At 34.2% G+C, this 23,747-nt stretch overlaps 1 pseudogene; it reads right to left on the reverse strand.

The window, feature by feature from the left end:
* LOC123000462 (ATP synthase F(0) complex subunit C2, mitochondrial-like) overlaps positions 1 to 21,947 on the reverse strand; it is a 38,511-nt pseudogene extending 16,564 nt beyond the window's left edge.
* Between the last annotated feature and the right edge of the window lie 1,800 nt (positions 21,948 to 23,747).

The raw sequence follows: 23,747 nt of genomic DNA on the forward strand, positions 1-23,747 counted from the left end.
ACATTAGAAATTACTAATAAAAAGAATTTTTTTTCCCCACCACAGACAGCTTGAGGAGTGCCCATCTAAAAGGAATCAAACAATCCTAGGCACCCAGGGACGCAAAAGTCAAGAGGGTAAGGCATATTTTCTCTGTTCAAATGTAACGTGGGAGATTATCAGAAGGATGGGAAGAGCCTGGTAACATCTGCATCAGGTGCAGAACAACAGAATGAATACATTCTAAAATCCTCTGCCATTCAGACCAAGTGGCTTATTGACTCTCTGTTTGATTCCTTCTGAGAACCAGGATGCCTGCCTATAATATGTGGTCATTAGAACCAACTTGGAAAAAAGCAGTTATGGAGCATAAGCAGACAAAATTATCTTCTCCCTTTTTTCTGCTTGGCATTTTACCCCAAGTATGAGAAGGTTCAAATTCTTCCAGTATGGTTCACAAATATTTTGCAAACAGAAGATAATTTTGCCTGACAAAATATAGATATATTTTTCCAGTCTCCATTCCTGTGAATTCACAAAACAAATGGAAAGGGTTGCCAATTCATAGAAAATTGGATATTATTTCAATATGTTCAGCTTTGCTTCTCTCATTTTTGAACACTATCAAACTTGAAATTTTAAATATGTATATTAATAAATGAGATCATCAGATCGATTTCTCTCAAATAAACACATGATTTTTATCAGGAGCTTGATCATCAGAATTCTTTTAGGTGGCACGTATTCTCTAAAGATACAATGAAACTTTAGTTAGAAGTTCTTAAAAGGCTGAGATCATGTGCAATGGAGTAATTGGGTTAAACTATAATCCTCTTTCAGCTTTGAGTTTCAAACGGCATTGCTAACATTCCTAATTATAGCCCTTTAAACACATTATTATGGCATTATAATCATTTTGACAAGAAATGATGCTTGAGTAACTTTTTCAGCTAAAAATATAGGATGCATTTAATGTGCGTATGAATGATCAATTCACAGAATTGGCTGAAGCCACATATATTGAAGACAATTGCTTTAAATGAGCACTGTTAATTCAATGCTTGAAAATCACACACACTTTAAAATAATAATATTAGATGTTCAAAATTTTAAAACATTTTATTAGGTATTAAAATTCCTTCTGGTTCTTTACTCCACCAAACATCATCTATGAATGGAATCTAGAATAATGGATAAAACTGAATATAGGCCAAAATAAAATTGAGAGACTAAATATCCAGTCAAAAGAAAAATGCACATTAATTCAGAAAGTTTTCTATTTCAGGTTCTTGCCATTAATTCTCTGAATGATCTTATGAGCTTTGAGTCTTCATCCCTCCGACCTTTCATTGAGAGCCATTGAATCAGACAAATCCTAGTTTCTATTTCAGCTCTAAGACTATACTCAGCCAACAGTAGCACCATATTTGTGATTGTAAGATTTTCAAATGGTGCCACATTTTCAATAATTTGTTGATATCTGATTAAGTTTATAGTATTTTTTTTTCTCTTCAGCATGCCAGGCAATGGTGTGAAAAGTGTGGGTTTAGCAATTTAGTAGCAATGAAAGACAAATATAAAAGCAAAAGAAAAATTACTCTGAAACCTCTGTTTTATATCCAAAATAAACAGATTAAGGAGTCATTACATTTAGAACTTTGTATCATTGTTTGATTCAATTGTCCTCAACTATTTTTATTGTAAATTAGTGTAGTTACATGTTGCCATGCAATTGTAAAAATTTAGTTTTGGAAAATACCTGATAATTTCATTACTTATGCTTTTATATCTCTCCTCATTTACCCTGAATTTAGAAAAGCTCTGTGAGCAATTTGCTGTCTGATTGAAGAGTCTTTTTCAAAGTATAGTTGATTTTCCCCACTTATTTCTACATATGATTGTTTATGTGAAATACTCTTGAATAATTTCAATTGAATTCGTTCTACAATTAACTAAAAATTAATTTTTGATAGAAACGTTTCCATTGAAAGCAACTTTACAGAAATGCATACAGACTTGAAAATTTTTGATGCCATCTCTATAGGGTGCTTTTTTGGTTATCCTTTTTTTTTTCAGTTGACCTTTAGCATATTCTCATTATCAGGATTACCCTGCTATAGTATCAAGAAGCCTGTTACTTTTCTTTGAAATATAAGGATGTATAAAATGATATATAAAAGAGGCTAAAAGTGAGGTTAATTTGTTAATTTAGCTTACATATACAAATATAAATCAGTATATTTACATATTTGTAAACATAATCACGTTAGAATTTGAATTTTTCTTAATTCACTGTGACCCAAGCTATTGATCTTTATATTTAAAGAATTTATAAGATGGGGAGAACTTGGAGCCATTTTTGTGACTAATATCTTGTATTCATTCAAGGGATTTATACTGACAAGTACTTCAGACTAGAAAAATGGAGTCTAACAAAATCTATAGCTTGAAAAAATATTTAAATATGATGTTATTTCATAGTTTTTAAAATAAAAATTTAAATCCCACTTAAAGGGTAATTATTGCCTGGTTTTTAAGAAATGAAGCTAGAAACTACACATAACACTTAATGTGACCTTCATTTTTCTGCATTCTCCACACATGTGTCCAGCCACGGGCAGATACATTCAATCAATCTGGTACAAAATATAGTTTTGCCACTCTTTGAGAAGCAACTCAATCTGCTATTCCATACGGAAGCTTTTAGCCAAACGAGCTATTTTCTTCAATGCCTGTCATTATTTTATTTTTTTCTTCAACTCCTCCTACTTCATTTTAGTATTTTAAATATTTTTCTCAATCTTTTAATCTTCTGCATGTTTAAATTTGTGTATGTCTTGCTTAATGTAATATGTCAATTTTTAAAACAGGAAAGGTACAGTAGACTCTCTGAGTATGATTCTGTGTTTTAATCAGATTTCCATCTTTCAAGAACTCAACTTTCTCTGGAATATTTTTCCTTACCCAACACTTACAACTGCATTTGAATATATCACGTTAAGCTACATAAGCAGCAGGCTTGGATGAATGTAACACCTCCTCTCTGCCGTTTTTTTTCTTCCAATTTATCTATTGATTGTCACTCTTTGATATAGCTTATAAATGATCAATAAAGCAAAAGAAGTTTTGTTGTCACTATAGGAAGGAAAGAGCAACATCACATACGCTGCAACATGAAGAGTTTAAATCCAACTTTGTCCATGACCTGAAGTCATTGCCTTCTTGCAGCTGCTTTCAGGTATCTCAAGAGACTTGTGTAGAAAGTAGGATGAGAGAGCTGGGGACCTGAACTATAAATAATTAGAATACAACAGAAGTGTGAGCAAAATTCCTCTATGTAATTATTAACTGTTAAACAGAAAACAGCACCTGATGCCTGTCTTTCTCACAGCCCAGTCCTCCTGACTCTCTGCACAATTACCCGCCCTTGACAATGCCAGATGAGACTTTAGTTCAAGTGCCTTCATGCTCTCTGTCTTGAGAATGATTTAAAGAACGATGGAAAAGACCCTAAAGTAATATCTGAAATTAACTTGCATTGGTTTGGGATGAAGAAGTTCTTTAAAAAAAAACCTTCAAAAAAGGTATAATCTTCATTCATGCCTTTTTATGGTACTTACTAATTTTTTTTTCAAATGACACTAAAAGTTACAAAGTCTCCATTGGAATATATGCTATGTAATAGAACACTGTATCTTCATAAACTAGAATAAGGTGCCAGAAATGTGATCATCAAATGTGTAAATGAACCTTTAATTGTGTAATTCGAAAATTCCTATAGCTACAAATTATTTTAACTTCTTTGGTTAAACTAGGCAAAATAATGGTAGCTAATATGACAGTAACAGTTCACAAGTAGTGCTTCTCTATATTTTATCTATTCACTTTATTCAAGTGCTTGTAACACTTTTCTGTGGGATCTTATCACCAGTAGTAATCTAAGGAATTAACTAATACTCAGAAATTTAAGTAAATTTTTGAAGGCCGCATGACTAAGAAAAATTAGTACTAAAACACAAGTTCAAGGATTTTGGTAACAAAATCTGTGGTTTCCCTCTTTGCTGCAATTTCCTTCTGAACCACTGCAGTGCCTGCCATCAGGATGTACAAAAAATCCCAACACCTGCTTCATGTTCTTCTCATGCAAGGAAAAATGATGAAGAGAGGAAGGAAAGAATCAAGGACAACAACAAAACTTATTGCTGTTTCTTCCTATTATGAATCATACACTTTGCTCTGCTCTTTACACGGACAACATATTTTCCAGAGTTCCTACACGATGGGTCTATAATACTTTGTATGATTGACAATGCTGAACTTGCTCTAGATTGGAGCAATTACAAGTTAATTAACAATCTGCCTGAATAAAGTTATAAGACACTTAGAGAGGAAGAGTAAATAAACCAGAGGTCCAATGAGCAGAAGTAAATGAATTACTATATTAGGGATTACATGTCAAGCATTTTAGAGCAATATTGGATATAGACGGATAACAAGAGAATCAAATCTAACTTTAGAATAGTTCTCTTCATAAAATATCTATATTTTAACAATGATCAGATATGAGAGGCACAGGAGATCATTTCAGTAATAATAACCATGTTTCATAGGATTTGTAAAATTTGGGGTATAGAGTGAGAATTACATTTTTGTATAATACTTAGCTCTAGATCTTAGCTGATTACATATGCTAATTTGATTAGGAGATATGATGACCAAAAGACTAAAAATTATAGTCATTTTGCTCCTCATCCACCATAGTACTGCCACCTGACTTTCCTTCTGTTCTCTAATAGCCAAGGTTATTTGGGTTCCATATTTTAGGTTTACTCTGACCTCAAGGAGGCTCTTTTTACTTTTCTATTTTGTTCATTCTCTCTGACAAACAAATTGGCCTATGATTTAACATATTTCCAATGCTGAGATATGTTTAGCGTATCTCAAATATCTCAATCTCCTCTTTATTGCTTTCCACCAAAGCCTCCAGGGATCTCGAGAATGTCCTTAGGTTTAAACTTTCTCACAGTCAGAATCAGGAAAAATTAGAAAACACTTTGACATTAATAAAAATGAAGACACAATATAGCAAAACTTATGAAATACAAGTAAAACAATGTTTGGAGGAAAATTTAAAGCAGTAAATATCTATAATAAAAAAGAAGAAGGATCTCTAATCAGTAGCCTAAACTTCTATTTTAAGAGAGTGAAAGCATAAGAATGAATTAAACCTAAAACAAGAAAAAGGAAAAAAAATATTAGATTGAAAAACTAATAAAATAGAGAATAGAAAACAATAGAGAAAAATCAATGAAGCCAAAAGTTAGTGCTTTGAAAAAATCAATAGAATATATAAATGTTTAGTTATATTGAGGAAAAAAAGAGAGGGGGAAAAATGAAAGTTGCTAGCATTAGAAAGGAAATAGAGGCATTGTATTGCAAAAATTAAAATACACACACACATATATATACATATGCTATATATATATGCATATGAATGCTATGCACGACTTCATGCAAATAAGATCACATAACCTTCCAGTGAAACCTTGCTCAATCACAAAAACAAGTGAAGTACTAACACATGATATAACATGATGAACTTTGAAAATACGGTGTCAAGAGAAAGAACTGTCACAAAAGATCACACATAATTCCATCTATACAAAAGTCCTGATAGGCAAATCTATAAAGACAGAAATTATATTAAACGTTTTCTAGTATTTGAGGTCATGCAAATGATAACTAAAGGTTATGGGCTCTCATTTCAAGGTAACAAATATGATCTAAAATTGATTACAGTGATGGAGGCACAACACCGTAAATATTCCAAAATGCTATGTCATGTGAATTATATCGCAATAAATACACATATACATATACATATATATATATATACACACGTATATCCATCTATCCATCATCTAGGACTTTCAGGACCAATGTAGTGATCTAGTGGGTTGATGCATTCCAAAGGGAAACAAAATCTGAATTTTCCATGTTTCTGTGTTTGAAAAAAGTTAACAGTGACTTACACAATTACTTTGAGGACCCAAGTTAACTACCAATACTGACTAAAACTTAATCACCAATAAGTACAGGGAATGGGGGCTGGTGTGGCTTAAAATACGGGGTATCATGGGAACACTTAGAGCAAATGGACTTAACTGGAAAAAAATCTCTATGAAAACAGATTAAGGATTTTTTTTTCCTAAATTATATAAAAGCAGGCTTTTGTGATACAAAATAAATTATTAAAACATGCTGATAATACAAGAGAAATAGAAAACGGGGTTGCCAGCAATAGGAAGGCAACAGATACCATAGTGAGTACTTAGGGGGAAGCACGTTAGTTATTTAGAAAGCTTCCTGAATAAAGTACTTCAGGGCTAGGAACAAAATGGGTGTGAAAGGACATAAGTTAGGAAATAAAACATAAATGACATGAGACACTTGAATATATAAGTGGAATGTGCATTCTAGAGATACAGACCGCAACTCGAGTCAGATGAAAGGATATATGCAGAAACACTGGGAGAGGTATGTTTTCTGCTCCAAAGAAGGACAAGCAGCGCTGCCAACGCCAATGTTGATGGTGCTTCATGACTTACTCATGGGTTCCTTCCAGAACCCAATCGTTGCTCTTGCAGGACCCTTAATACCCTGCAGCATTTTAAAGCTCTGTTTATTTATTTGAGGGAAACAAACCATCAGAAACCCTTAACTGTAGGAAACAAACTGAGGGTTGCTGGAAAGGGGGAGAAGGGGATGGGGTAGCTGGGTGATGGGCATTAAGAAGAGCATATGACATCATGAGCACTGGCTGTTATATGCAACTGATGAATTACTGAATTCTACCTCTGAAACTAATAATACACTCTATGCTAATTAATTGAATTTGAATAAAATATATTTTTTTTAAATTTTAAAAAACTGTATTTATTTGAGAGACAGAGAGTGAGAGAGAGAGAGTGCATGTGAACAGGAGCAGAGGGAGAGGGAGAGGGAAAGCAGACTCCTCATTGAGTGTGAAGTCCATTACAGGGTGTGGATTCCTTGACCCTGAAATCATGACCTGAGCTGATACCAAGAGTCAGAGAGTTAACCAACTGAGACACCCAGGCGCCCCAGACTGCAACATTTTATTTTGGCTGTTCTACTTGATACTAACACTGATGCTTGTTAGGAAAGCAGGGTGATATCTGTGGGAATTAGGAGGATATATTTGTGAACCTTACACTACTCTATGTTAGTGATGCATTTAATGTCTTAAAACAATATTGTTTGTAGTCCGATGTTTTATAAATTTGTTTTTACTTATGGTTCCTCACATAGATAGGCTGGGTAAGAAGAAAAATCGAATTAGTAAGCATTAAAGTTTGTTCAGAATTATTGTTCCTGTCTATAATTTTATTGGTGTTATTATTATAGGGTTACATCTGTAGAGTTCAGGTCTTTCTCACCTTAGAATTCATTTTCTTTCAGAAGAGCCCTCAACACCTCCTCCTACAAGCAGCTAGACTCTTGTCTGCTTCTCTAACTAGCCCAACAGAGAGTTCTTTAACATGCTTATATATGTCTAAAAATCTCCTACACCCATTCTTTTCTCAGGATGAGCTTCCAGAATTAAAAATATTTTGGTTCTAACAGAATAATGATGAAGGCAGTAAAAGTGAAATAAGTTCTTAGTGTTCTGAATCCTAAAGAATTTCAGAAAATAAATACTTATTTTAACAAATTATTAATATATAGTCTATATTTTCTTCAAAGAGCCAATAGAAGAGTTTATAAATTTCTAAAGAAATTCATAACACAGAGTATACTCTGGGATTATGCCTAGAAGTATCTTGGTTAATTAATCATTTTTCGGTTTGGAAATATGGTCAGATGTGTTTTTTTAGAAAGAGCATTGTGACATGTTTTCTGCTTAATTGCATGTGATATCTAATTGGGTTTCCACACATGACTTTTTAAATTTTATATCTACTATTTAAATAGTTGTTCTGACATTCCTTCAAGCATTTTTATTCAGTAGTTTCAAATAATGATTAGTTGCAATTTGTAGGAAGAACAAAAAATATAAAATATAAAATTAAATTATGCAGTTGATTCATAAGCTGTTTTGTTTATCGAACAAGTCTCTACATGCTTATTTACTCAGAAAAAGCCACACACCATCCCTCCATTTGTTTTTTCACTTCCTTTTCTGATTACTCATTATGCTCATTTTCCCCCCTGAGGATGTAGTTACCTTCCTTCAAAGACATTCTCCCAAAACCAAATATCACACTGTCCACAGGGCATTTCGGATACAACTGGACATCTACATCTGTACATGATTATGCTTGTAAAACATTGTCATCTAACACAAAACTTTTCCATAGGCCTACATGTGGGATAAATTCAGGAGGGAAATATAATGTAATTGCTTGGGAATTTCAGTGTGGTTGCTAATTTCTTCATGTGGTAGCACGTTTCACTCCAAAACCTGTTATCAAAATGTTTATTACTTCAACTTTGAAGGAAAGAAAAAAAATTACCAAAAAACTCAAACTCCAGATGCTTTATTTACTAATCAATGAAAGGTCAATCCACAAAATCTTAATGATTTCAAGTATTTTTCAAGGTTCATAACCTTAGACCTTTAGACCAAAACCGAATATTGAAAAACTTGTTATTAACCCTTATATTATCCCCTAAGCATGCCAAAATTCTTGTAATGTGGGGGAAATAAGGAAGGTAAGTTTCACTTGGTCATGAGATAGTGTATATTTATAACTACTCAAGGTCTGGTTGAACAAGACCACAAATGGATGGGTATTCATTTAAGAAAACATAGTTATTTCACCCTTGGTTCTTACTCTTGATGGCAGACAAGTTTCACAAATCTAATTTCCTAAGAGTATGAACTGCTTGTTATGTAATTTGGAATAAAACATTTTGCTCTTATTTTCCATATGGGAGATGTTTTCCTATGATCTTGGATCTGTCTATTCCCCTGAAGGAGACAGTGAAAGCTCTTACTCTTGATTCTGCCTCTTGTTAAATTTACTTTCTAGTCACAGGCAGGACAGGCCACATGTGGCTTTAACTGTAAAACAGATTACAGAAACAAGGATTTCTGTCAAGGCTCTCTGAGACCCTGTGCTTAACGGCATTGCATAATGACTTACATAACCTTCTGGATTCATCACCAGTTTGCCTGTCTTTGTCTTATGTCAGCAGACTCTGGGTTCTTGGAATTTGTTTTTTTACCACTGATAGCTCTCTGTCTCTCTATATATCTCTTCATTTACTCTTCATTTATCTATCTATCTATCTATCTATCTATCTATCATCTATCTATCATCTTCTATCTATCATCTGTCATCTATCTATGTATCTATCTATCTATGTATGTATCTGTCTACCACCATCATCTATATATCATCTATCTATCTGTCATCTATCTATCATCTATCTATCTCTAGGAATTTTTTCCTAAATCTTGGTTTTCAGTTTCTTATTAATTACTTAGAGCAGCTTGAAACAAAATCTGCCAGTCTCAAGGTAGAATATTCTCTGGCTCATGCATACATTTGGCCATTCCTTTAGTATTTGCTCAGCATGTCAGAATTTTCCTGAAGCTGCTGGTTGATTTCTAGACATTGCTGATATGATTTATTTTATTTTTTTTTTTTAAAGATTTTATTTATTTATTCGACAGAGATAGAGACAGCCAGCAAGAGAGGGAACACAAGCAGGGGGAGTGGGAGAGGAAGAAGCAGGCTCACAGCGGAGGAGCCTGATATGGGGCTCGATCCCACAACGCTGGGATCACGCCCTGAGCCGAAGGCAGACGCTTAACCGCTATGCCACCCAGGCGCCCCTGCTGATATGATTTAATGTCAGCTGTAACCATGTATATTATGGTGCTTTGTTTATTGTACTATGATATGTATACCTTTATTTCAATTTATTCATACATTGTCACTAGGGTAGTAAAGAAAAAAATTGCAGAAGTGAAAAAATTTAATTTATGCTTTAAGGAGCTTAGAGTCTAGAGTGAACAAAAGATACATGCAATAATATTACAACGTGAAATGTTGCACTGTAGCACTTATGGTCTACCTAGGAAAAAATGCTCTATTGCAGGTTACTAGCTGAAGAACTTTAAACATATTAAACTCCACACAAATTTACTGACACATGATAAGAATTCAATCAATATCTCTGGCTACCAAAGTTGCCGAAAATCCTAATGAACAATGGCATTCCAAGTTATGGGAAAATAAGGGTGTATCAGCATAATTAGTTAGATTGATATATCATTTTATTATCTTTGTCACTACAGGTTGTATTCTCAGTATGATCTATCTAGACTTTGAGTTGTTTTGTTGCTCCTTATATTGAAACTGTCTTTCTGCCTGGATTTATGGCATTGTCTCATCCTCCTCTCATAGACTGATATGTACTTCCCTCATATTCACTCTTTTTTTTTTTAAGATTTTTTTTTTTGAGTAATCTCGACACCCAACGTGGGGCTCAAACCTACAACCCTGAGATCAAGAGTCACACACTCCACCAACCAAGCCCACCAGTTGCCCCATCCTTGTATTTACTTCTGATTTATTTTCTCTAGGATAAATAGAATCAGGTATCATTTTCAAAATAAAATTTTAAAATACTAAGGTATAAATATTTTCTCCTACTACTTATAACCAAACCTATAATTAATAACTTGCATACACTATCTAGAAGTACCAGTAAAATGATTTTCGATAAAAAATAGCAGCAGTCCATTTTTAATAGATTGCAGTTGACAATTTCATTGGTGATGTATAAGTTAAAAATAGAAAACAAAAGAAAAATATTCTCTTGAATGATCTGATAGATTAAAAATGCAGAATTTACTTCTCACATATTTAGGGTTTACGTTACATGGCTCAACATTTATGTATACATGGTGATAGCAATTTAGAAAGTTCAGTGTGCTGGTTGTAGAACAATAGTTTCTTCTTTTCTTATTTTTTCTCTGATGACAAAGGCAGGGTTTGGAAGGCAATAAGGATAAAATCCACCATTAAAATCTCCTCCTTTAGAAAAAAAAGAAAAGGAAAAAAATGAGATAACAGTTGTACTTCAAATCAAACTAACCCTTCCTTTTATCATAATCAATTGGAAAAATTTTCATGTAATAATTATTAAGATTTTTTTAGATTTCTTCAACTTTGAATAAAGATCAATCTTTTGTAATTTGTTATGCAAATCTAGTGAAGATCAACAATTCTTTCAAAATCAAAACTCGAAGGTCAATTTTTAGTTTTGATTCCTTTGAGTGTTCCACACTGAGGACACTGCTGATGTGTGCTACTGGAAACTGTTCTTTCTTGGTCTCTATGGTGAGGTTCATCACCTATCTCTCTATCTCTCGTCTATCTATCATCTATGTATCATTCATCTATCATTTTACCAACATCTTTGAACATTTTTTTTATCTCATTCATGAATTAATGTAGTCCAGATCTATGGAGGCCCTCATGTCTAGCAAGCTTAGCTTCCACTTCTTTTCTGACAATGTATTTATCTATAAGCCCTAGCTTAAGTGGTAGTCAAGACTTCACTGCTTTCCTAGCTTTATTTCCCAGAATTCCACAGGGTTTGGAAATGCATTGCTATAATAGCAATTACAATGCAATTGTTAATGTAATGCTATAAAAAAAAAAAAAAGGTGGGGGGCCGCCTGCGTGGCTCAGTCAGCTAAGCACCTGCCTTTGACTCAGGCCATGATTCCAGGGTCTTGGGATCGAGTCCCACATCAGGCTCTTTGCTCAGCGGGGAGCCTACTTCTCCCTCTGTCTGCTGCTCCCCCAGCTTGTGTTCTCTCTTTCTCTCTCTGACAAATAAATTTAAAAAAAATGTAATGCTGTATTCCATCTTTTTATCTCTAGACATAATATAATGTCTGTCACATAAAAATTATTGAAGGGTTAGTGGACAGATTGATGAATCAACTATCTTACTTTGCTCTGTGGCCCATATGTCAACATTTTGACTTTCAGATAGGTTGGTAGGCCTATAGCGGGAGAGAGGCAAATATGATCAGGGTGTTTATTCTACTAACCTCCTCCCACTGTAGTTTTCTTCTGTCAGGGTTGCTATGATTTGAAGGTGACCATCAGTCAGGTGGTCATTTCCATATAGCTGGGTGGGAGATTGTAGTCCATTTGTATTGCTAATTGGCCTTACCCGAAGGAAACGTAAACTTTCTTATATCTTTATAAAAGCAGGTAATATTACAACTTGGAGCAAGGCACTCACTGAAGTTAGGCTCTTACCCGCACACAGAGATTGGAGATAGAGATGCTATCTTCCTTAATGATTACATTTTGAAGGGATGGCTCTCAGGTCCTTGAGAAAGAGTCCTGGGATGTAAAACAGGTAAGAAGTTTTATAAAAGCTGTACACCTCAAAGGGACAAAGAAAGAATTCGCAGTTACAATTTTTTTTTTTTTTTTAAGTAAGTGCTCTAAGAAAAAGGAAGCAATAGACCTCTGTGGTTAGGTTTATAAGGTTTTGTAAAGATCTCTGTGATAGAGAGGTCAGGGCTTAGAGGCAGGAATTAGTCTGTTTAAAGTGTGGTCAAGCTGAGGGAAATTTTAAGGCCATCTTGCTGAGCATATTTTAAAAGGAAAGTACAAAAGTCTCCATAGAGAGGATGGCTCACACAGATGTCACAGGCAAGCAAGTAAAAGAAGCTCAGTAAGTCTGAAGCATCATCACATGAGAACAAGTATTCTGGAGATAAGTCCATAGCAGTAAGAACATGAAGAGTCTTAGAAGTAAATTGAAATATAATCTGGTTCAGCAAATGAAAATATGCTTTAAAAACTAAGGGAGGCACAAATGTATCACGAAAAAGCAAAACCAGAAAAAAATATGATATCACTGAATCTAAGAAAGGAGAGAATTTCATTAATACAAATGTGAATAAATCATGCCAGAGGTGAGGGCTCAGAACAATTCATGGATGTAGCAAACTTGCAGTCTCTCCATGATCCTTAGGACTGGAATCTTACTAAAGTGGTGAAGAAAGGAACCAGATGTAAAGAGTTGAGAAAGTAGTGAATTACAGTTGAAGATATGGAAGCAGGACATTCTATAGAACTTTCAAGAAGTCTGGCAATAAAAGGAAAGAAAGGTAAAACGTGATTCTTCATATCGAGTAAAGTTTTTAAGAGATATTTCTGTATTGGTATATATAAGGATAATTTCAAAGGCTTGGCTGTTTGGTATTTTTCCTCTTTGTTCAATCTACCTGGTTGATCAAAAATTTGCTTGGTGAATAAAAATGAACTTCCCATCAGAAATACATCCCCTTCACATGGGTTTATTCCATGTTGATCTTCAACTCTCTGGACTAAACCCTATCTAAATGCATTTGTTCTCTGTCCTGATACTTGGACTGCTTGATACCAGTGGCCTAACTAACTAGTTGTATTTTCAACAGTTGTTCAGAAATCTCTGAATTGATTGGGCACTTCCCAAACAACATTATAACTCAACCTTATCCAGAGGCAAAGTTTATTAAGATCTTTTGTACAAATCCTTCTAACCTATGATGGAGTTATGTCAGTGTAAATGCATTGTAAACCGAAAATATTGTAGGTAAAAAATATATTTAACAGCCTACCAAACATCATAGCTTAGACCACCTAACTTAAACGTACTCAGAACACTTACATTAGCCTACAGTTAGGAAAATCATCTAACACAAAGACAATTTTATAATAAAGTGTTGAATATCTCATGTGATGTATGAATACTGTACTGAAAGTGAGACACAGAGTGGTTGCAAGCGTATCGGTCGTTCACCCCTGTGATCACATAGCTGACTGGGAACTGCACCTCCCCCCCAACTGCCCAGTGTCACCAGAGAGGATCGCCTGCATGCCTCCAGTACGGGAGAAGATGCAACAAAACTCAAAGTACAGTGTCTACTGAATGCATATCACTTTAGCACAATCATAATGTTGAAAAATAGTCAATTGAACCATCATAATTTGGGGACTGTCTTTATACTGCTCAAAGCTGCCTTGTCGATAAGGCATTCTAAGCTTCAAGTTCACCAATAAATCTGGAAATATCATTTCCAAAAAACTCCACTCACTCTAGTACTCAGTCGTTCTACTGCCTTGAATGGAATAGTGATTGGTAGGCAAAAGGACCAAACTGGAGGCACAAAAAATGTGTTGAGCATTGGGATATTAGAAAGTTAGTGGGACAGAGTGGGGAAAGACAACAAAGAAGTTAGGTGGAGAGCATGGGGAAATGGACTATGTGACAAGGCAGGTGTATTGGACATTTCAGGGCCTATGGCATGCTGCTCCTTCAAGGGAAAATGTAAAAATGAGAAATGTGTCAGTCATAGAGTGAGTGACTAAAATAAATCATGGTCCATTTGTTTTCAGGATGTATTCTCTATTCATTGTAGATCTATGTTTGAGAAAACATTATAGTATGCTTGTCTAAGAAGTATTGTTTTTTAAAAGTTTTATCTCAGAAAACTACTTTTTTTCTAGTTTTGCAAATGATTGGTAGTTTGTTTTCCAAGGAATCATTATATCATACGATGAGATATAGATATAGATATAGATATAGATATAGATATAGATATATAAAGCATTATATATAGATATATAGATATAGATATAAAGCATTATATATATATACAATGTTACTTTATTTTTAATCCTTTTTGTTAAATAAATGTTAAGCTGTATTAATATTGGAGTCCATAAAATTGATTATAATATAATATAACTGAGGAATTAGGATTGAGTTTTAGTCTGAAAAATACTATATACCTAAGAATAACAGAGTTATACTATTAATTGATAGCTACATGCATGTTTTAGTATAGCTATTTATAAGCCATTTTTTAAAGGAAAGATTTCTGTGTTTCTATGTAGCTAACAATTAAAGCATGGCATAGGTGCTCTACAAACTTGTGAAAAGAATAGAATTATTTATTAAAATCATCTGCGTATTTTATGTTACATAATAAATAGAAAAGACAACAGTTCAGAGTCTTAATTATGCACTTTTTGTTGGTTGCTAATGTCCTATATTTCAGTCCTTGTATTTTAAGTGTCTTCTCTAGAGTCTCTACTATAATAGCCTTTAAATTGTCTAGCTTAATTGTAAAAAACAACAAACAACAACAGCAACAAAAGAAAACTTTGTTAAGTTAAGGAAGTTAATATAGGTCTTTTTTTTTTAGGGAAGCATGCATACCGTGATTAAATATCAGCCACCAGAGAAGAAATAAACATTGATAAATACAATCAAACTCTACCACAGTTAATAAATCTTTCTTTTTTATTAACATTTTATAAACATGAATTATTTTATGTTGAGATCTATGGTTGATGTAAAAATTTTGAAGTTATCTCTACCACTCAGGAATGCCTTATAGGAAAATAATTTGGCAACATAATAGTTAATTTAGATTTAACATTTAAATCCTGCAATGCTCATGCTCTACTCTAAATAACTACGTTAAAGGCCTGTTTTAAAAAAAAATGGAGTGGAGACTACAATGCAAGTATAGATATTTTGGTCACCAGGAGAAGTTATATAATCTGTAATGATATATAATTTATCATAATTTGGCATAAATAGGTCCAACATAGATAAAGGGTTTTTTTTTTGTTTGTTTGTTTTTAAGATTTATTTATTTATTTTAGAGAGGGAGAGATAGAGAGTACCAGCAGGAAGGGCAGAGGGAGAGAGAATCTCAAGCGGACTCCAGCAAGTGTGGAGCCTAATGCAGGGCTCGATCTCACGACCCCGAGATCATGACCTGAGGGGAAACCAAGAGTCAGACGCTTAACTGACTGCGCCACCCAAGCACCCCTAGATAAAGATTTTAAAGTATAATAAAAGAACAGCAAATTCAAATATTTTTTTAAAAAGTCTTAAAGACAAAATTGATTAACATCACTACCCAAATTTGTCCTATTCTACTTGATTTTGATCAATTTCGAATGATGTTGAACAGCCTAATAGAGGGGCAGTTGGTTGAGCATATGCCTTCGGCTCAGGTCATGATCCCAGGATCCTGGGATGGAGTCCCTGCTCAGCGGGGAGCCTGCTTTTCCCTCTCCCCCTGCTTGTGTTCTCACTATCTTTCTCTCTCAAATAAATAATAAAATAAAATAAAAAATTTAATATAATATTAAACTATACATTTCTTTTAAAAATACTTAAAAATAATGCAAAATCAAAATAAATAGCTTTCATATTACCTTTCACCCAAGAAAAATTTCTCTCTGATCACTGCTTATTATTTAACGAAACTTTCAATATTAGTCATCTGTTGGTCCAAATGTTTCACGTTGAGCTGTTATTTACATGTGCTGTCTTTTCTCTTGCCCACTAAACCTGTCAAAATGCAAATTGCGCTCTCTGACCAAAAGTACAGCAGGAGCACAGCCTGGCTCTTTTTCTTACAAAACCACCAACAGATTTGTTAACAGCTGCTCCTGGGGTCTGTGCACTTAATGGAAACTTCAGAACCTTATAGGAACCTACAGTTTCTCTGTCTGCAGCACAGGAATCATTTAACAGTAGGTGACACTTTTGGCAATGGATAATTAAAGGGCTTGTTTTAGCAAAATTACACACTGTGAAACACACAATAAGGGGGGGGTAACTTGCATGAGTGCACGATTTAGATTGTGGCAGAGAATGAGCAAAGCTGGAAGCTTGACAATTTTGTCCTGAGGTCAGATTTAGAAAAACAAATCACTGTATGTTTCAACATTGTTCAGGTAACGAATAGATCAATAAAATGATTAAAAATATCTTTCCTCCTTATTCTGCTAATTGAGACTGGGAAGACTATAAGCGGGTCCACAGTCTGACAATCCAGAGGTCATCATTTAATTTGGATGCTACCATCGCCTTTTCAAGGTATTGATATTTGATTTATAGGGGAATAAAGCAAAGAGAATTTCAGTGAGTCTGACTCGCATTATTCTGAACACCTACGTTTCGATTCTGATTCAAGAGATGCAATAGATCTTTAAAACGGGTTAGCTTTGGATCAATGGGGCTAGCATATTGGTTCATATTTCTTTTAGAATCTACTTGTTAAGTGTTCTTCATCATTTGCTACTAAAGGCAAAGGCAATCTTGTAGTTTAGAAACTCTATTTAAAAAGTATATTAGGAACTAAGAGAAGAAATGTAATATGTTCCATTCCTGACAGTTGTACATTCCATTACTCATGAATAACTTAACATGATTAACTGTGTTTCACAGTTACTGCTTCCACCATGAAAGATTACCCTCTTTGAATGTCTATCACCACTGACTACATCTGAAATGCATATAAATGAAATTATACCATATGTACATTTTGATCTAGCTTTTTTGCTTAACATTATGTTAGTGAAATTTATCAATCTTGTTATACATAATGCTAGTTCATTTATTTTCATTGACATAAAGCTCTCTATAGTATGAATATGTCTGTCTATATATAGCTAATAGTGATGGACATTTTATCTATTATAAGTAATGTTGATATAAAGATTGTTTTTTCATGTATTTTGATGAGCATATGTATTCATCTTGTTAGGCATATACATAGATATAAAATTGTTGCTTTACAAAATATATATGTACGCTTAGCTTCAGCAATATTGTCAAACAATTTTCTACAGTGAGTGTCCAAAGTAACACTCCCACCATCAATATATGAGAGTTCTATATCCTTGGACCAATGCTTGGAAAGGGAAGTATCTTGTTATATTTAAGCCATTCTAGCAAATGTAGAGTAGTAATTCATTGTTGTTTTGATTTTCATTTTCCCAATGATGACTAAGGTGGGGTATCTTTTCGTGTTTGTGGATCACTGGATGGCCTTTACCTGAAATACCTAACTGAATCATTAGCCTATTTTTTTATTGGGTTGCCTATCTTGATATTGTTGATGTGAAATATTTCTTTTTGTATTCTCAATATTTGTCATTCATTCATACATGTACACTACACACATGTTTACATATAATCTTCTCCCTATGGCTTGCCTTTTCAAACTCCTTCTAGTGTGTTTTGAGAAACAGAATTTATTAATTTTATTAAAGTCCGATTTGTTAGTTTTCCTTTGCCTTAGTTAATTTTATTCGAGACATAATCAGCTGTCTGTAAATGTGTGGGTGTGCCTCTGTACTTTGTATTCTGTTCCACAGGTCAATTTATACATGTGCCGATAACCCACTGTTCCCTCACACTAGAATTTTATGAAAGTTAAATATCTGGTATTAGAAGCCCTCCAGTACCTCCAGTTGTCTTGGTTATTAATGATCATTTGCATTTTTGTGTATATTTTATAAATAGTGTGTTAATTTTCACAAAACAATCTACTGGGAATTTGTTTTGAATTACATTAAATCTATAGACCAGTGTGCCAAAAATTGATTTCTTTACAATGTTCTGTCTAAATCCATGAATATAGCATAATCTTAATTGATTAGTCTTTAATTTCTCCCAAACATGTTTTGTAGAGTTTTTTGTTCTGTTTTTAAAGATCTTACATAGGTTTAATTTTATTTATGTGATGTTTTCATATCTTTTTATTGGTAGTATTTTAATTTTAGTTTAATTATTATTTTAAATTTTATTTTCAATTTGCTGCTGGTATTTCTGATCTCTTCAGTTTTTGTTTCCTTTTTGATCAGTCTTATAAAATATAATTTTATTAAGCTTTACAAAGACTCAACTTTATAATTTCTGGATTTCCCAATTTTATATTTGTTTTCTACTTTGATTTTTTACTCCTCCTTTTTAATAGTTTCTAACTTCCACGTTCATGATCTTTGATTTTCTTCCTTTTGTTTCTGGTTTCTTGAAATACTTTAGTATATCAATTAGTTTTCTTAGCTTTTTAAAAATATTAATTTAGTTCTATCTTATTTTTCTTTCAAATTGAGATAGTGATATCTATTTCTTATGCTTTAGAATAGAAAACAAACAGGCTTTTTTTTTTTTTAAGATGAGACCTTGAATATTTGCTCTTAAATCAAAACCCATTTGTCTTTTATATAAGAGGTTCTAAAAAGATTTGAAAGGCCAAAATAATAATATGGCACTTGAAAATCAGTAGACTATCAGAGTAGTTAAATCTACCTGGTGTTACACAACACTCAGATTATATGAGAAACTTATATTATATTGCAAACTTATAAAATTCATTATCTCAATAAGATTTACAGAGGCTTGAAAAGAAAAAAAATATGATTTTAAAAATACTACTTATGTGTAATTTTTCCGTATGTATAATTATTTATTGAAAATTTCATTTATGCTTTATATGAATATATTTAAAACATAGTCTTAACTTCCAATGATTGATTTTGGTTAAAATAAGTTAGAATTATTGGAAAAGTGTTAGACTTAACTATTAACATAAGATTAATAATAAATTTCAATTACTGAAAGTGGCTCAAATAAATAAACAACAGTTGGTGAGCTGTTACTCTACCATGCAAACTCTGTACTCCGTACTTTCATATGAAATTTTACTTCATTCCTGTAAGTTCATATGAGATGGATACTTTATGAATCTCGTTGAAGAAGGTTGATTTTCTGATCTGCTTAGAGATTCTCACAAGATCATAGAGTAAATAGATGGAACAGTTGGGAATTTAACACAGTTTTAGCTTTCCTGGGACTACAGGATCTAACAACTCAAGTAAGTTTTTTTATAAGAATAAGAATACTCTTTATTCTTCTTAGAATACAAGCATGAAGTTTCCTATAATTTTCACCTTGCTTTTTTTAGAATTCTTATCAGTTTGTAGACAATAGTAATATGTTTCCAAATATAGAATCTGAAGTTGTTTTCAGATCATAGAAGAGGCTGAGCCTAAAAGGCTGCAATTATTAGATCACATCCTCAGAGGAAAATTTTGTGCTAGTTTTTCTGAGTTTAGCCATGAGTTAAGAGCTGAATCCGAATGTTGATCTCCAAGATCTTGTTTCCATGTTAAAGGCTTGGCGCTAAGTCCATACTCCACTGGACCTGCTTTTCTCTTTGTTTAAATTACGGGGTTTATTTATTTATTTTTTCTTCAGGTAAACATGCAGGCTTAAACCTCTTCGAGGAATAGAATCTATCTGACTGATAGGCAGTGGAACATCCCTTTATTACCCTTGTCATTCTCTGTGTTTTCTTCTTCTAGTTGGCTGCCTAGGAACCAAATGCAATTCTCTCTCCCCTATTGAAGCCTACCCGTACTTTTCATTATCAAGAGTATTGCTTTCAATCTAATCGATACTTAACAAGGGCTTTCAATTTAATCAGTACTTAGGAATCATTGGTATTGATTTTTAGATAGATTGTTAATCCATACCACCTCCTGCCAATAAACTAATGAAAACATTTGGACTACATTGTTCGCTGTGCTGAAGAGCATATTGCAAAGAATGATTTCGGGAGTGATTTCCTGGGATTGGACAGATACCACGGAATGGGATACCTTGGTATATCATTTTCACCTGAATAAATATCAAAGGATTTAATTGACTGCTCTTACTGACATTTAAAATTTGTGAGGGATATTAGAGCTTTCAGATACATTTTCCCATAAGAAATTGATTATATGGTTATTCTCTATTATTTCCACCCTAGATCCTCAATCCTGATTGGTATAGCTTTTTCTACCTCATAATTCACGTGTTTTTTCTTTTTTTTTTAACAGAGATTTTGGAATACAAGGGGCTTGGAGGAAGATAGTACATTTTTTTTGAGTTGTAACTAACTCATTTGTCACAACTTCTTCAGGATTTCTCTTGATTTCCCGAGGGAAACAGACTGACAATCAACTGTGCAACCAGGAGGTTTAACGGGGGATCTTTGGAGGAGAAAATGCCCATGTGAGGCCGGGGAGTAGGCATAGACAGCAGTAACAAAGCTTCAATCACTCATTCAGAGACCCCAGAGCTGCGGTGCCTCTCAGAGTTGTTTTTTTGACACCGGGGGGAACAGGCCTTTTGAAACACCCCTATGAACAGTCCTGAGATGCTGGCTGCCCTGGAGAGCGCATGTCACTGTGGATGAAGTATCTTCCTTCGGATGCAAGGAAATTCTGCTGAGGGACTGGGCTGTGAGCTGTCAGATGATGCCTGGGTTCGGAGGGAGGACCTGAGCAACGCACTCCAGTATCCGACAGTCTTGAAAGGGCCTGTTCGGAATCAATATACCCACATCTGTCTATTTGTATATTTTATGTTCTGAATAGGGATTTCCATTTTTTGAAACTCAAACTTCTCTCGGTTTTCTCTAAGTTTTGGTATTCACTGTTTATCTCAAAATACCTGAAAAGGATTCTCTTGTTTTGTTTCTTTTCTTTTCTTTTTCCTTACTAATACAGTTTTTATTTGTCTTTCCTCTGACAAACCCTGAGCCAACTGCTTTCCCCAGGCTGCCTGGGGAGGTATAAGAAAAGGAACATACAGGGTACATGAGACACTGGAGAAAGACCTGTGGGAGGCAGAGAAGGCTCCTTCGCAGGGAGAAGAGGATGTGGAGGCCACCAAGAGGTAAAAGAGCCTCATGGCCTCCCAGAGAGCAAAGCCCAGAATGGGGTAGAAGAGCTGTTGCCTCAGAGACTGGTTCCTGACATAGCCAATGATGAGGCTCCCAAACTCCCCAGTTCTAGCCCCAGAGCCAGCCACCCCTACTGTGACAGCCCCAGCCACAGTGAACTTGGCCGCTGTGTGGATGTCCCTTGAAATGGCGCTGGTTTGGAAGTTGTGGCTAAAATAAGCGAGGTCAGGGTACATGGGGCTGCCAAGCTGCTGAGGCTCTCATCTGTCGGTGTCTCCAGTGTTTTTAGCACCACGGCAGACAACGATCAGCTCACCTGAGGGGTGCTCCTGCCCAAGAAGGGGGAGGAGATGAACTGTGCACAGCCGTACATTTTTAGGGGATGAGGGACTGTAGCAGGAGAGCTGCTCCCAGTGCAGAGAAAACTGAGAGGGACAGCTTCTCTTGTTTTTAATATGTTACATAGTTTTAATCAAATAGGGCTAGATGAATGTGAAGGAAAACAGAGTACTGTACCAAATGCAAAATCAAATATATTCAAAATTAATAAAAGAAAAATCGCAATTTAAAACAATAATTTTTCACATATAACCCAAAATAACTACATCGTATAAGTAACTAAACTGCAAGTTTAAGTGATGTTTCTCCCAAGTGTTTCTTGGTCTTTTGACTCATATCTAGATAAAAAGGTATGTTGATATGCTTTTATCTACAAAAATTATATTCACTAACATTATCTAAAATAGGAGGGTTTTTTTAATCATTAAACAACTGAATTTTTACTAGGCATTTAGGTAAAATCTGCTTCACACAAAGTAATTTTAAAAATGTTCATTTTCTCTCATATAAAGCAAGACTGGATCCATGACTTTAAACTCTAGGATGTGCTAAGAAATAATTTGAAATGAATACAGAGCAATGACTTTCAGAAAATATTCAGAAACAGTTCTCAGCAACTGCTAACATTTATGGGATACTATATCCAGGAACTGTGCTGTCTGCTTAATGTATCTTATCTCATTTAATTCTCTGCAGGACAAAAAGGTAACTTTATTAATGTTGTTTTCCAGATGAGAAATCTGAGACCCAGAAAGTTTAATGAAGTTGCCCAAGGCTACAAAGATAGTAGGTAGACAAATCAAGAAATAGATCTGTCTTTATTTAGGCCCAAAACACAGGCTCTTTCTACGATTATCGAACAATGGATTTCAACAAAATCCATTAGTCACTCAGTTGGAATTTGAGGATGAGGCAATATAAATAATAGAAGCAGGCGAAGTTCTTGAAACCTAGTTCTCAGAGCCCATTTCTACCTACTTTTGGAATGAGTGATAAAAATAAATATAGATATAGTGATGATTGTTCTGAAGTGTATTATGTAGACTGGTATATTAACTATATATTAACTATTATGCATCCCTACAAAAAGAGGACAATAGTGTAATTCCTTTCCAAAGTCTTTCAAATAAGAATAAGAGATAGTGGCTTATTAATATGTAATAATAAGTTAATATATATTTTTTAAACTGCAGGAACTTAATGTAATAATGTGCATTGTAAACACCGCCAAAAGAGTCTCTGGTATGATTTATAACTCCAAATAGTTTTGGCCAAATAATCTCTTTTTGTTTGAATTGGCCATCTCTCAATATTCATTTTTTTTAAGATACCTCTTAGATGATTCTGTGATATAATGTTACATACAAATAGGGACTCTAGAAGAACAGGTACACTAAAACTATAGTTATAAGATGACTGTATTGTCATTATTTAGCACTATATAAACTGAAAGAACAATATAAAACAAAAACTGTACAACAGAATTAGGAAGTTTGTCTGGGTTTAATTTAGGAAAAAAACACTTAATATACAGTCAATTCAGTCTTATTTTTTTTTTAAAGATTTATTTATTTATTTGAGAGTGAGAGAACATGAGCAGGGGAGGGGCAGAGGGAGAGAATCCTCAAGAAGACCCCCTGCTGAGCGCAGGGGCCATTGTGTGTCTTGATTCCACTACTCCTGAGATCAAGACCTGAGCCAAAACCAATTCAAAACCAAGAATCAGCTGCTCAACCTACTGAGCCACCCAGGGGTCTCTAGTCAATCCAGTCTTAACTGAATCACTCTGTTTAGACAGATCCAAACTCCCTAAATTACTTTTTCATCGCAAGCC

Source organism: Ursus arctos, unplaced genomic scaffold, assembly GCF_023065955.2.
Source record: "Ursus arctos isolate Adak ecotype North America unplaced genomic scaffold, UrsArc2.0 scaffold_1, whole genome shotgun sequence".
Lineage (NCBI taxonomy): Eukaryota > Metazoa > Chordata > Mammalia > Carnivora > Ursidae > Ursus > Ursus arctos.